Genomic DNA, 13,485 nt, shown 5'->3' with positions numbered 1-13,485 from the left:
GATGCTAATTAAATTTATGACGCTACAAAATGTAAACCTACATTATCCCGTGACTGTAATGTGTACTTGAGAGTTTTGAAAGGCGCTTAGAAATAGAACGTACATTAAAAGCATCGTGGAAAGTTTACGTGGGTTGTAGCAGACGACGCAACGCAAACATTGCATTGTGCAAAATCACCAGCAAGGGATATTTACAATAAATTAAGCATTTGTGGTAGGTAGATCCTTCATAAAAAAAATCCTTAATACTTTGCAACAATGTTTTTTTTGCGATTAGTCATCTTATTGTGTTACAAGTTGTGAAAAATGGGGCAGGCAACTTTGTGCCCGGGCAGGCAACTTTTCAGAGTTGTCTGCCCTGGTGTCCGGTAACATTTTGTAATGAGTTTCACACACTGGCAATGCTTTTGTTTGAATGGATGGATATGAGCTTTTATAAGCCAAGCTTTTATTGGGTTGGGGTGAGGAGCTCATCGTCAGAGAGGTAACAAAAGCGAGTCGTTACCGCTCAAGAAATATAGGCTAAGAGCAGTGAAACTCATGACAAAAAGTTAGCGGACACCAGGGCAGACAACTCTGAAAAGTTGCCTGTCCGGCCATAAAGTTGCCTGCCCAATTTTAACAACTTGAAACACAATAAGATGACTAATCGCAAAAAAAACAAAGTTGCAAAGTATTAAGGATTTTTTTTTTAATTCAGGATGTACCTACCACAAATGCTCCCTTGTTTAATTTATGGTAAATATCCCTTGCTGTTGATTTGTCTTCAGTTGTCGTTTGTCCATACACTGTTCGGCATGTTGCACAATGCAATGTTTGCGTTGCGTCGTCTGCTACAAGCCAGGTGAACTCCTCTTTCCCCGATGCTTTTAATAATAATAATACATTTAATTTCTAAGCCTTTCAAAACTGTCAAGGACACTTTACAGTTACAGGATAATGTACATTTATGTTTTGTAGTGTCATAAATTTTGTTCGCTTCTTTTGAATCTTTCTTCTGGGGCTGAGGTCCTTTGGAAAATGATATGCAAATGCACGACCTTATAACGCCCGGGAGAGTCCGGAAGCACGAAGTAGGCTTCTGATTGGCTGCCGTGCCAATTATGCAAATTGCCAAATGAACCGAAATTCCGAAATTTCCAAACCAACCGAAGATTTCGAAACCTGAATAATTTATTCAGATTACGAAATATTTGTTCAAACGTTTGTTTTCTTGAAAAAAGTAAACGTTTGATGAGAAAAAAAATATTATTTTTTGTTGTTGTTTTTTTTCCTCCAAAAAAGCGGAGATATTTTGTAAATTGTACGCCCGACATAAAAGTTGCACGGCCCGGGTGTCCGGTCAGTCGTTATTTCAGGCACTGCTAAGAGTCTCAGTCAGCTATTCCAGTGCTTCTCCGGAAATTACAACAGACTCACCAAGTTTTTTTGTGTGCGTGTGGGTGGATGTTTGTGTGTATTCAATGACTCTGGAGAGGCTGTTTGAACAAAGACAAAGAAAACAAATGCAGCCTTTGCCTTTTTGACACGTCAACACCGGCCTTTTGTTTGGTGTCCAAGCAAAACGATCAAAGCAGCTCTGCTGCTCCTCAATTATATGACGAAGGGTGGGGAGTTTTATCGGGCGACACATTGAGAGTTGCGAGTCCCAGAGAAGGTTTGGAACCCGCCCAAGACTTGAAGGAGCGTCGCCATCACGAACCACTTGTTGCCTCCTCGTGCCAAAACAAAGCGTTGCGGGAGTGGCGTGGCCATGAGCGGCTCTCCCTCCTCTCACGGCCCCCCGCCAGGGTGCCGTGGCATCCTCGCACGCTGCGATAACGCAAAGCCACTCAATCGGCGGGTTAATGAGATCACCCGTGTAGACTGGAAGTGCTCATCCTTGTTTGTTTTCCTTCTGCTGAGCGTATTAATTGACGTTTGGCTGCTAATTGCCATGAGAGCAATTCGGTCCTGCTGCAAATTAATTGGCGGTTTAAAAGATGAGCACCCTGCAAACTAACATGCTGACGTGCAAGGGAGGGAGGGCTCAAGCGATGCGAATGGATTTTTTGTGTGGGCTACTAAAGTGCTCGCCGCTATTTCTGAGACGCCGCTCTTTTCCAAAACGGGAAGTGTGGTACTTCTGCTTATAGTGACGCCAGGACGTACGGGAGTTTGGACACTTTTGGTACAATGCATACTTCAGACACTTTGACTTTTTCAGCAGATTTCCGACTTTTTCAGACCAAAATGACCATTCTCAAGAAAAGTGCAAATCCATTGAGAAAATTTAATGGGGAGTGGTATGGACAGTGTTCAAATCGCCTGCCTTCGTTAGAATCTAAGTCAGGGGTCGGGAACCTATGGCTCTTTTGAATATTGCATCTGGCTCGCAGATAAAACTAAATATGCATTCTCGCTTTTATGCTGTTGATTTCCTATTTCGGCTTGTGTTGGCGGTAATTTTGATTGGATGATCCTGACTTAGGTGCCATTGATGTCGAAACAGGTAAACGCCCCCTTTTGATTAAGTGGACGAGTAAAAAATAAAAATCAGGTTGAATGGACGGAATGACTCGCCTATGTGGAGATACAGGTTGTAATTTGATAGATTCTAATTTGCAATACCATCAATGAAACAGTCAGTGGCACTATGACAAGCCCCATGCTAACGTTAGCAATAATGTACTTCTGCGAGAGGCAGCAGAAAGCAGCGTGCAAGCTAATGAGCCGTGTGCAGGCTCGCTAGCAGTAACCTTGGGTATGTACATGGCAAGTTGAATTTTATTCCGATAGTTTGGCTGGATTTTTACCAATGATGAGGAATAGAAAGCCATTCATATTAATGGTGAGTATTATCATAGTTATTTTAAATACAGTAAAGTCTCGTTATATCGATATTCAAGGGAGTCCGAAAAAATATCGATATAACCGGGACTATCGATATATCCGACCCTGTTTGCATGTAATTTTCTCCGTGCGTGCATAGAAATAGTATCTATATAACCGGGACTATCAATATATCCGATATCGATATAACGAGACTTTACTGTAATACATTCTGAGATTTTGTTTAAATGACACACACAGCTATCTATCTATCTATCTATCTATCTATCTATCTATCTATCTATCTATCTATCTATCTATCTATCTATCTATCTATCTCTGCGTGAATTGGCTGAATTGATTTTCATTGGTAAAATGCAACTCATATGGTTACTTCTGAGTGAACGCTGGCGCGAATGGCTGCCGCTGCTCACCCGCACAAAAGCGTCCTTGAGAGTTTTTGAAAGGCGTTTAGAAATTAAATGTATTATTATTATTACTATTACTATGACGATTATTATTATAAAAATATGACGTAGAGCGCCATTCCTGAATGTGTTAGGGGTTTTTTTTTCATGCTTGGGTGCCGATAAAGCGCTGGTCAGACCTCTGGCAATTTTTTTTTTTTTTTTCCCCCATCCACGACGGGGCAGCATTTGCCTTTTGTCCATGTTCGCGCTTTGAGACAGCTTCAGCTGTTGCTAGCTAGCTATTAGCTGTCTATTAGCTAGCTAGCTTTCTATCTCTGAGTTATTCCAGGTTGATTGAAAGCTGGCGCATGTGGCTGCCGCTGCTCACCCCCAGAAAAACTCATCCTGTGACTGTGAAGTGACCTTGAGAGTTTTGAAAGGCGCTTATAAATTAAATTGATTATTATTATTATTATTATTATTATTTATTTACACTTTACAATTACAATGTATGTGTGTGTGCGTGCGTGTGTGTGTGTGTGTGTGTGTGTGTGTGTGTGTGTGTGTGTGTGTGTGTGTGTGCGTGCGTGTGTGTGTGTGTGTGTGTGTGTGTGTGTGTGTGTGTGTGTGTGTGCGCGCGCCCCCCCCACCCCCGCCTTTTTTTCACACTTTTTTCTCATTTGTCATTCTTATCCCTGCTTTTTAAATGCCTTCCAGCACAGAAGCTTTTGTCAGGGGCGGGCACTCGGTTGAGAAAATGACCCTTCCCCAAACAAAGCGCAACGTTGATCGATTATTGAGAGTGACAGTGAATGTGATCAAGGACTCATCAACTGATCTCGCGGAGGAAAACGGTCGTTCGGTCAAGTGGACCGAACGTACACTTGAAACGAGTTTCCGTGTCTATCGCGTTGTCAGACAAAGCGGCCGTGGCACAGCAAGAGATTGTTGTCGGCATAATTGCATTTTCCGGGCCTGACTCGATCCCTCCCCTCGACATCTGTATTATCTTGCAGAATGGAGAGATGATGACTCTCACTTGGAACATTGGCAGCCGCCCCATCCCCGTTCAGAATGCCGACTCCGCCTTTTTTTATGTCTGTGCTCTGGATGGAAGGTCATGTGACCCGCACGGGCGGGTATCAGAACTAGACGATCAGAATCATTTTTCAGAATCATATGTAGAACACACAAGGAATTTGTTTCGTTGTGTGTTTCCAACACGCTTCACTAGTATCATCATAAGAAAAATGGAGGCACAGTTCTACTTGGGTTCCTGTTTAGTTTAGAGAGTTAACGGCGGCGGGGGAAGAAGCTGTTGAAATGTCTGCTGGATTTGGTGTGCATGGATCGTTAGCGCCTGCCTGAGGAGAGTAGCTGGAAAAGGTGGTGGACAGGGTGTGGAGGGTCCAGTAGGATTTTCCGCGCCCTCGTTATCAAGCTATTCCCTATAAAAAGTTGCTGGGAAAAGGTAGTGGGCAGGGTGCGGAGGGTCCGGTAGGATTTTCCACGCGCTCGTTATCAAGCTATTCCATATAAAAAGTTGCTGGGAAAAGGTAGTGGGCATGGTGCGGAGGGTCCAGTAGGATTTTCCACGCGCTCGTTATCAAGCTATTCCCTATAAAAAGTTCCTGGGAAAAGGTAGTGGGCAGGGTGCAGAGGGTCCAGCAGGATTTTCCGCGCCCTCGTTATCAAGCTATTCCCTATAAAAAGTCGCTGGGAAAAGGTAGTGGGCAGGGTGCGGAGGGTCCAGTAGGATTTTCTGTGCCTTGTTTGGATTCTTGCAGTGTGCAAGACCTCGAGAGTGGGTAGGGCGGTGCCAATTATTTCTTTCTGCCGTCCTAACTGTCCATTGAAGTGGGATTTTGTCCATTTTTGTGGCGGCCCCGAACCAAACTGTGATGGAAGCACACAGGATGGATTCGATGACAGCCGTGTAAAAATGTCGTAGCACCTCCTGTGGCAGGCCATGCTTCTTTAGCAGCCTCGGGAAGTACATCCTCTGTTGGGCCTTTCCCAGGATGGAGTTGGTGTTGACCACCCACTTCATGTCCTAGAAGACTTGATTCCCAGGAACTTGAAGGTCTCAACCGTTGACACGAGGCAGTTGGATAGTGTGAGGGGCGGCTGTGGTGATGGATGTTTCCTGAAGTCCACGATCATCTCTACTGCCTTGAGCGTGTTCAGCTCTAGGTTGTGACGGCTGCACCGGAGCTCCAGCTGCTCCGCTTGTTGTCGGTACGCAGACTCGACGGCGTCTTTGATGAGACCGATGACCGTGGTGTCGTCTGCGAACTTTATGAATCTGACAGCTGGGTGCGTTGAGGTGCATCGGCCCTGTGTCGTCTTTTGGCGTCCACGGGGTCCATCGCTGGCTGAGCGGTTCACTCACACATGGCCCCCAAAAGTCAGAGACCTTTGGACCGACTGGAAAGGTGCGAGCAGGCGATCAAGCCGCTGATGACGCTGTCCGTCAGGGCGCGCCACGGCCCGCATCAACCCACGGGATTGATGCTTGACAGGATAATTAAAAAGCTGTCTTGGCCTGTAATCAGCAGCACACATCTCGCAGGAGAAGTAACACTTCCATTTTCTGTCCCTGCCCGCACAAAAGCCGGCCCATCTGTCACCCACTGTCAAGCGGCGTCTATCTTCATTCGGAGGCGGGCTTTGGCCGAGGCCAGTCCGCCTCCCGTGGACGACGCCATGGGGAGGGGGAGTGGGGGTTCCACAGAATAATAATAATAATAAGAAGAAGAAAAAGGAATAATAGTAGTAATGGTAGCAGTAGCAATAGTAGTAATAGTAGCAGTAATCGTAATACATTTCATTTATAAGTGCCTTTCAAAACTCTCAAGGACACTTACAGTCACAAGATATTTTGTCTGCGGGTGAGCAGCGGCAGCCACACGCGCCAGCGTTCACTCAACCCGGAAGTAACATAAAGTTTAAAAGTGTGAGAAGCAGAGCAGCTGAAAGCTCTGTCCCCCATCGTGCTTAGACGGGCAGGGTGGGGGGCACACAGAGGTGGAGGGAGGAACAGGATGTGAGGGAAGGAGAGGTAATAGAATTTTGAAGAAGGTCAGATAGGTATGGGGGGACAAGGATATGGATAAGCGAGGTCTCATTCTTTGGCTCGCGACAAAACATGTGGGCGGGAGCTTGACTCGCTCCAGGAAAAAAAAGTCAAGAACAAATGTTTGTCAGAGTAACGTGAACCTTTTTGTCACCGGTGTGACCGAAGACAAAATGTGGTGTTCACACTCTATTTTCCACCCTTAAAAAAGTCGGCACGGATGCCGCCAAGTATGTTGATGAGCTTCAAGGTGATAATTGGGTTTGTTTTCCTCATCGTGCCAGTAAATGAGAACAACAGCCGAAAACACGCTTCCAACTGGAATTTTTCTCAACAGCCACGTTGCGATCGGCATTTCTCCAATCGGCTTTGACATTCGTCGAGCCCACGAGTCAGCATGCAAATGCTGCAGCGGTGGAGGGGGCGGGGGGTCATTTGCCTTGCAAAGTACACCCATCTGCCCTTTCAGCGGCTCATTGGCTTCCGAGATCACCGTGCGATCTGAACCCAAGTTATTTGCTTAATTGACCTTCTGTGTGCCTACATTACAATAAATTAATTCGGGTACGGCGTGCAGCATTAAGAACACAGCGGGGAAGGCCTATTTAATATTCAGCCATCCGCCCGTGTGCGTTACTTGGCTCCACTTTGCTGCGGTGTAGGGGGTGGGGTGGCGGGGGTCCGTCACCTTGCCTTTGCTCCCCAAACCACTTTTTGCAAATTCCCAAAGTGACTTTGCACTTTGGGCTAAGGTGTCACCCCCCCCCCCCCCACTCCGTATTGGGTACACCCCTCTTGTCAATGGACAAGCATTCACAAAGGGGTTGTCCAATATTTGACGTTGGGGGTGAGTTCTCTTGCACACTTGCCTTACATTCGTCAGAAGATGTAACGCGCCAACTTTGGGCTTTGCGTGATATTTGCTCTTCCGCAGTAAGTCGATTGGACTCTTTTCTCCTCTTTTGACATGAAAACGCCAACTTTTGCCTTTCCGACAGCAATGATCCTATCGGGTCAAATTTGAATCATTTCATGCGGCACACAGGTACTTGCCTGAACATGGATATCGCCCCAAAACGCCGAGTCCGTGCATTATCTCTATTTTTTCTTTTCCTCCACAAAATAAAAATAATAATAATATCCATCCATCATCCATTTTCCGTACCGCTTATTCGTCACTAGGGTCGCGGGGGTTGCTGGAGCCTATCCCAGCTGTCTTCGGGCACGAGGCGGGGGACACCCTGAATTGGTTGCCAGCCAATCGCAGGGCACACAAAGACGAACAACAGTCACTCTCACACTCACACCCAGGGACAACCCGGAGTTGTCAATCTGCCTGCCATGCATGTTTTTGGAGTGTGGGAGGAAACCGGAGGGCCCGGAGAAAACCCACGCGGGTCCGAGGAGAACATGCAAACTCCACCCAGGGAGAACCGGCGACCTCTGCACTGTGAAGCCAGTGTGCTAACCACTCGACTACCGGGCCGCCCCTAATAATAATATGATTATTATTATTATTTATTTTCCATCCATCCATTTTCCGTACGGCTTATTCCTCATTAGGGTCGCGGGGGGTGGTGATGGCTATCCCAGCTGTCTTCGGGCACGAGGCGGGGGACACCCTGAATTGGTTGCCAGCCAATCGCAGGGCACACAAACAGTCACTCTTACACTCACACCTAGGGACAATTTGAAGTGTTCAATCTTCAATCTATTGGCTATATAGCTATCTAGCTGGCTGACTGGCTATCTATCCAGCTAACTATTAGCTATCTATTGGCTAGCTAGATAGCTTTCTATCTATTTGAGTTACTTCCGGGTTGAGTGAACGCTGGCGTGTGTGGCTGCCGCTCTCACCCACAGAAAAAATTATCCTATGACTGTAAAGTGTCCTTGAGAGTTTTGAAAGGTGCTTATAAACGAAGTGTATTATTATTTGTATTATTATTATTATCCTTCTTCTTATTCTTTTTATTATTGTTATTGTTTTGATGTTGGAAACAGATTTTTTTTGGACGAGTGTGGCAAAATTGGCAATTGGAGCGCCACTTGAAATTCCACACTTTCTTCTTTCTTCCATTTCAACACTGTCCCCAAAGCCGTTTTCGGCTGATCAGTCGTATTCACCTGCGTCGACGTTCAAACGTGATACGACTCGCCGTGTCACCCCGCCTGGGAAAGTTCTCTTCTACGGCCCCTGCGAGCAACTAAGGAGAGGCAAAGTCTTTGGCGCACGCGCATTGTTGCGAAACGGCGCTGACCTCCGTGCCAACTGACATCAATCTTCCCTACTGTATCATTTATATCCACGGATGTCAATGGGGGACGTGTGAATGGAAGAAATATTGTCCTTCCCAAATGAGACGGGCTTGAAAAATGACTTGCCAACACCAAGGGAGCGAGAGGGAGGAAGCCGGAGGAAAGTTTCTGGATCTCTGCTTCCCCCTTGTGGCGGTCCCTTGGCGTACGGCAGGGGTGTCAGTCATTTTTTTGCCACATTTTTTTGACATTTGGGGAGGCCATGAGAATGCATACTTGCCTAGAACTTTCCATATCCTATTCCGGGTTAGGGTTTATTAAGGAATATTACGTTTTTAAATTTTTTAACAGGTAATTGTCACCGTGCCAGCTGTTAGCTTCCTTCAGATGAATTGCGCATGCTACAAGTAATTCCTTGAATCGAGAGCAAGGCATGAGCATGATTTTTATCATTGTCATGTAATGGCATCTGCCGGAAAAAAAACAACAAAAAGTGTGAAATCTAAACGAAAACCACAGTCATTTCATAAAATGTGATCAAAACCATTCCTTCAATATCCATCCGGGGGTGGGGCTCGGACGAAAATATAGAAAGTCCAGGGTAATACAAAGTACAAATACTAGTTGACAGCGTCCCGTTTTCGTACCCGCTGTCCTGAAGAAGGAAGTGGTGGAAGCGGGGAGGCGTGGCCCCGCCCCCAGCTGTCAATCCGAACGTGACAATATCCAACAAGTAGGATGATTATTTGCTGGAGCAGCATTGCACAAAATGACGATACAAAATAATTGTTTCTTAACAAACGCGTACGACAATTTTCTCCAGCATGACACCATCTCACTCGCACAGCAATCGGGAGGATGGAGGGGTGTCCACCGACGCCGAGGCGAAGCGGGTGGGTTCGCCGCAACGCAAACGCCGCATCGGGCTCACGGTCGGCGCCACCGCCTCTTTGAGACAGGTGACTTCTTCTGGTTTCTCCGTGAGCAGGGAGAGCGATTTTTGGACAGCTCGCATGCGTGGGAAGCCGTGCGTATTGGGGTCAGCAGAAAGCGTGTGCGACGAGCGTGTGCGACGAGCGTGTGCGACGAAACAGTAATAAAGATCGATAATGCAAAATGATTAAAATGACACTAAAAGTTATACGATTTATAAATGAACTGTCAACATTTTGGCATATAATAGTATTCAATTGAAAACGTTGCTTAAAAACAACAAATTGCCATCGTATACTATCCTGTCGCATATATGTTATGATCACGTGATCCTCGCGTCAGCCATTTTGAATGCTTTTTGATTTATGACCGTTTGATTTACGACCATTTTGTCGGAACGGAACCCGGTCGTAACTCGGATGTTACCTGTATTTTCATGATTGACAAGTTTAAATATGGGTATTACTTTCACAAGTATATCTTTGATATTGATCAATTTTGTATGTTGTTTTTAGCCTCATTAAGTAGTTGTAATGTTAAAAATAATTTGGCTTTAGAGGGGCTTTTAACCCCTGACCAGGACTTTGTTCTGCGGCCCCTGGAACCCGCCATGTTACTCGGCTTTTATGGTTTCAGGAGTTGGCAGGTATGAGAATGTTTCATCGACTCCACATATTACATAGAGAGAGCACAACAAATTAATGAATAACTCGTTTTCAAATTTGAAGCCAAACTAATGACTGTTATTGTGGATTATATTTGACAATTTGAAATTTTGTTTCAGACTAACAAGCATCATAGCACTTGTTTGATTGGCTTTGGCGGGCCGAATAAAATGATACAGCAGGCCAGATTTGGTGTGTATGGACTTGTGGTGTATGGACTTTTTCCTCATTTTCTTTTTTCAATGAGTGACTATTCTGAGGAAGCCAAACACAAAACATTGGCCGTGTGAAATCTTTCAAAGTGATCCGTTTGCTGTGGGTGATCATTGAGCTATTTTCTCTCCGTTCTGTTGCCTCTGCTGAAGCCTGATGGCTGCTGTTTCCAATGACAGCATCATTTGGACAGCGTGTAAAGGAGGACGCCTGAACTGTCACTCTATTAGCTGGCCAAGTCCTTGATCCACTCTGCCAGTAAACATCATTAGCGCACGCTGAACGCGTGCACATTAGCATCCAGCGCACGCAGATGAGACACATTTACTTACAAGGCGTTCGCCCGAGTCGGCGCTCGCAGATTAGCGGTGATTACAAACACGCGTCGCGGATTAAGCCTGCGCATTCGGCATCGACTTTTCAACTCGGCAAAATCGGGCTAATTGACGCACACGAAGACGCACAAACGCTAAGCTTGCTTCTTTTGTTTGATGGCTGCCTAAATTGGCGCCGCTTGTTCTTTACGAGCAAATGAATTGTGGCGTCGTCTCGTCGGGATGAGGTCGTGGGTCCATCGTAAAGGCCTTTGCGTCTTTTCAGTGGCTGCCAAGGAAAGGTGGGCGCCGAACAAGTGCAAGTACAGTGTTACCTTGGCTTACGAACTTAATTCATACGCCGGCTGGCAACTGCGGATTCCAGACAAAGCAACTGAACATGCCCCGACCTTTGTTTATATTTCTTCCGTTCGGTTTTTGGCTGCCATGCCGATCCCGGATGCGCACATTCCGTCCAGTGAACCTGAAAGAAGTTCCGGGCACCCCTGCGAAAAGTGAAAAGTGAATCTGATTGCTTCAAACGAAAGCGGCTATTTGACAGCATGTGTGCCGATGCCGGTACAAAGTACAGTGTTACCTTGGCTTACGAACTTAATTGGTTCCCAGACAGAATGTGTAGGGTGAAAATTGTGTATCCCAAAAATGTATTTCCCATAGGAAACCATTAACATGAGAATAATCCATTCCCAGGTCCCCATAAAATATACTTTTTAATCTTCTACTTTCTAATCTTCTAAGCCTTAAAACTACACAAAATCAGACATCAAAATCAGAAAACCTTTATTTGTCCCACAGTGGTGAAATTAGCAGTCCACAGCAGCAATTTGAAAGGGGATGGGGTCGGGGTTGAAAGGATAGAAAACAAGATGTTCTAAGCATTGCAAAATAAAAATGTCAACTGTATATTGTAAATGTGCAAAAACCGTTTCATAAAAAACTGTACACAGAGCAAGTATCAAGAAAGGTATATTGATATACAGTAAAGTCTCGTTATATCGATATCGGATATATCGATAGTCCCGGTTATATCGATGCTATTTCTATGCACGCACGGAGAAAATTACATGCAAACAGGGTCGGATATATCGATAGTCCCGGTTATATCGATATTTTTCGGACTCCCTTGAATATCGATATAACGAGACTTTACTGTATGTAGCTGTATTGCATCGACCCATAATTACAAGTGTCCAGGTTTTTTTTTTTTTTTTTTTTTCACATGTGATCATTGAGAATTGCGAAGCCTGACAGCAGTCAGTAGGAACGAGTGGCGGTACCTCTCCTTCTTGCACCGCAGGTGTAATAGTCTCTGGCTGAAGGAGCTACCCAGTGCTGTCAGGGTGGGCAGGAGGGGGTGGCAGGGGCTGTCCATCATGGCCTTTAGTTTCGATAGCGTCCGTCTGTTGTCCACCTCCTCCAGAGAGTCCAGCGAGCAGCCCAGGACAGAACTGGCCCTCTTGAACAGGCGCTCCAGTCTTTTCCTGTCCTGGGTGTTGATGCTGCCTGACCATCAGACAATTCCATAGTGCATGGCTGAAGCCACCACAGAGTGAAAATCTTTAGGAGTGACCCCTGAAACCTAAAAGACCTCAGTTTCCTGAATAGAAAGGAGTGCCTATGTCCCTTTTTTATTAGGGTGTTTATTAGTGTTTGTAGTCCAGTCCAGTTTATTGTTGAGAATAACACCCAGGTACCTGTAGGATGTCACCCTCTCAATGTCCGAACCATGGATGCTCAACGGACCAATATACCTTATTTTATGTATAATAAATGTGATTGGATTGGATATGCCTTTATTAGTCTCACAGTGGAGAAATTTACATTTCACAGCAGCAAAGTGATGAAAGGAATGAAAGTAGAAAAACAAAATACATGAGCTGCTGGAAAGGCAGCCACTCTCGCGGCGCCGTCTTGAAGTCAAAAGAACAAAATGGTATTATAATTAAAGAAATAAACTGTACTGTACAACAGTCATTTAATTTACCTTTGTGATGGTCGATGGCTTGATGGAATGGATAGCTTTTTGCATAAAGTGTCTCAAGGAGCTCTGAGTTGTACATTTTGGAAGTTGTGATATTGCAATTGCAACAGCAACAGATGCAAGCAGACACACCAGAAACATCATTAATAGCTGGTTTCCGTGCTTGTCTTTTCATTTCAAATTGAACTGATGGCTCGTGTGCGTTATTTGTCGAGCCTGATTGATGGGAACTTCAACCTTGCAGTCTACACTCTGCCTTTGCCAAATACCAAATGTCACTGTTTTCTATCCATTTTGTAACTCTCTCTGTCGTCTGGCTGTCTCTTTAATGTTTAAACCACCTCCCTTCACTGCTGCGTTCTTGACCAATCACGTGGCTTTAACCAAAGACTGGGGGCGGGTAATAGAGGACAAAAACCATGTCGGCAGCCATTCTCTTTTTTGGAGAATGGCTTCACTCTCTCTCTGTCTGAAAACCCCTCCCCCTTCACTGCTGCGTTCTTGAGCAATTACGTGGCTTTACCGATGACTGGGGGCGGGGAATAGAGGACCAAAATAAGCCGGCTGCCATTTTCTTGTTAGGAGAACGGGCTCGTTCGCAAACGACACATCACTCATTGTGGCATCTCCGTGTGTATCCCGAAGAATAGTTTGTATGCCAAGGTAACAGTTTCATAAATTTAACGTTCGTAAACCGAAAAGTTCGTAAGCCAAGGGGTTTGTAAACCGAGGTATCACTGTAAAAAAAGTAGAGGTGACAAAAGTACTTGCGCTGGACTTGAGTACAACTTCTTGAGTGAGG

General features: G+C 45.4%; 1 protein-coding gene across 3 annotated transcripts in view; it reads left to right on the top strand.

Moving 5' to 3' along the window:
• suclg2 (succinate-CoA ligase GDP-forming subunit beta) overlaps positions 1-13,485 on the top strand; it is a 68,228-nt gene that overhangs the window by 42,065 nt on the left and 12,678 nt on the right. The gene's annotated exons all lie outside the window — the stretch shown is intronic.

The sequence above is a fragment of the Hippocampus bargibanti genome, linkage group LG12 (genome assembly GCF_051943395.1).
Source record: "Hippocampus bargibanti isolate YZ-2025 linkage group LG12, ASM5194339v1, whole genome shotgun sequence".
Lineage (NCBI taxonomy): Eukaryota > Metazoa > Chordata > Actinopteri > Syngnathiformes > Syngnathidae > Hippocampus > Hippocampus bargibanti.
The sequence above is the reverse complement of the archived record's forward strand: the minus strand, read 5'-3'. Positions and strand labels throughout refer to the sequence as shown.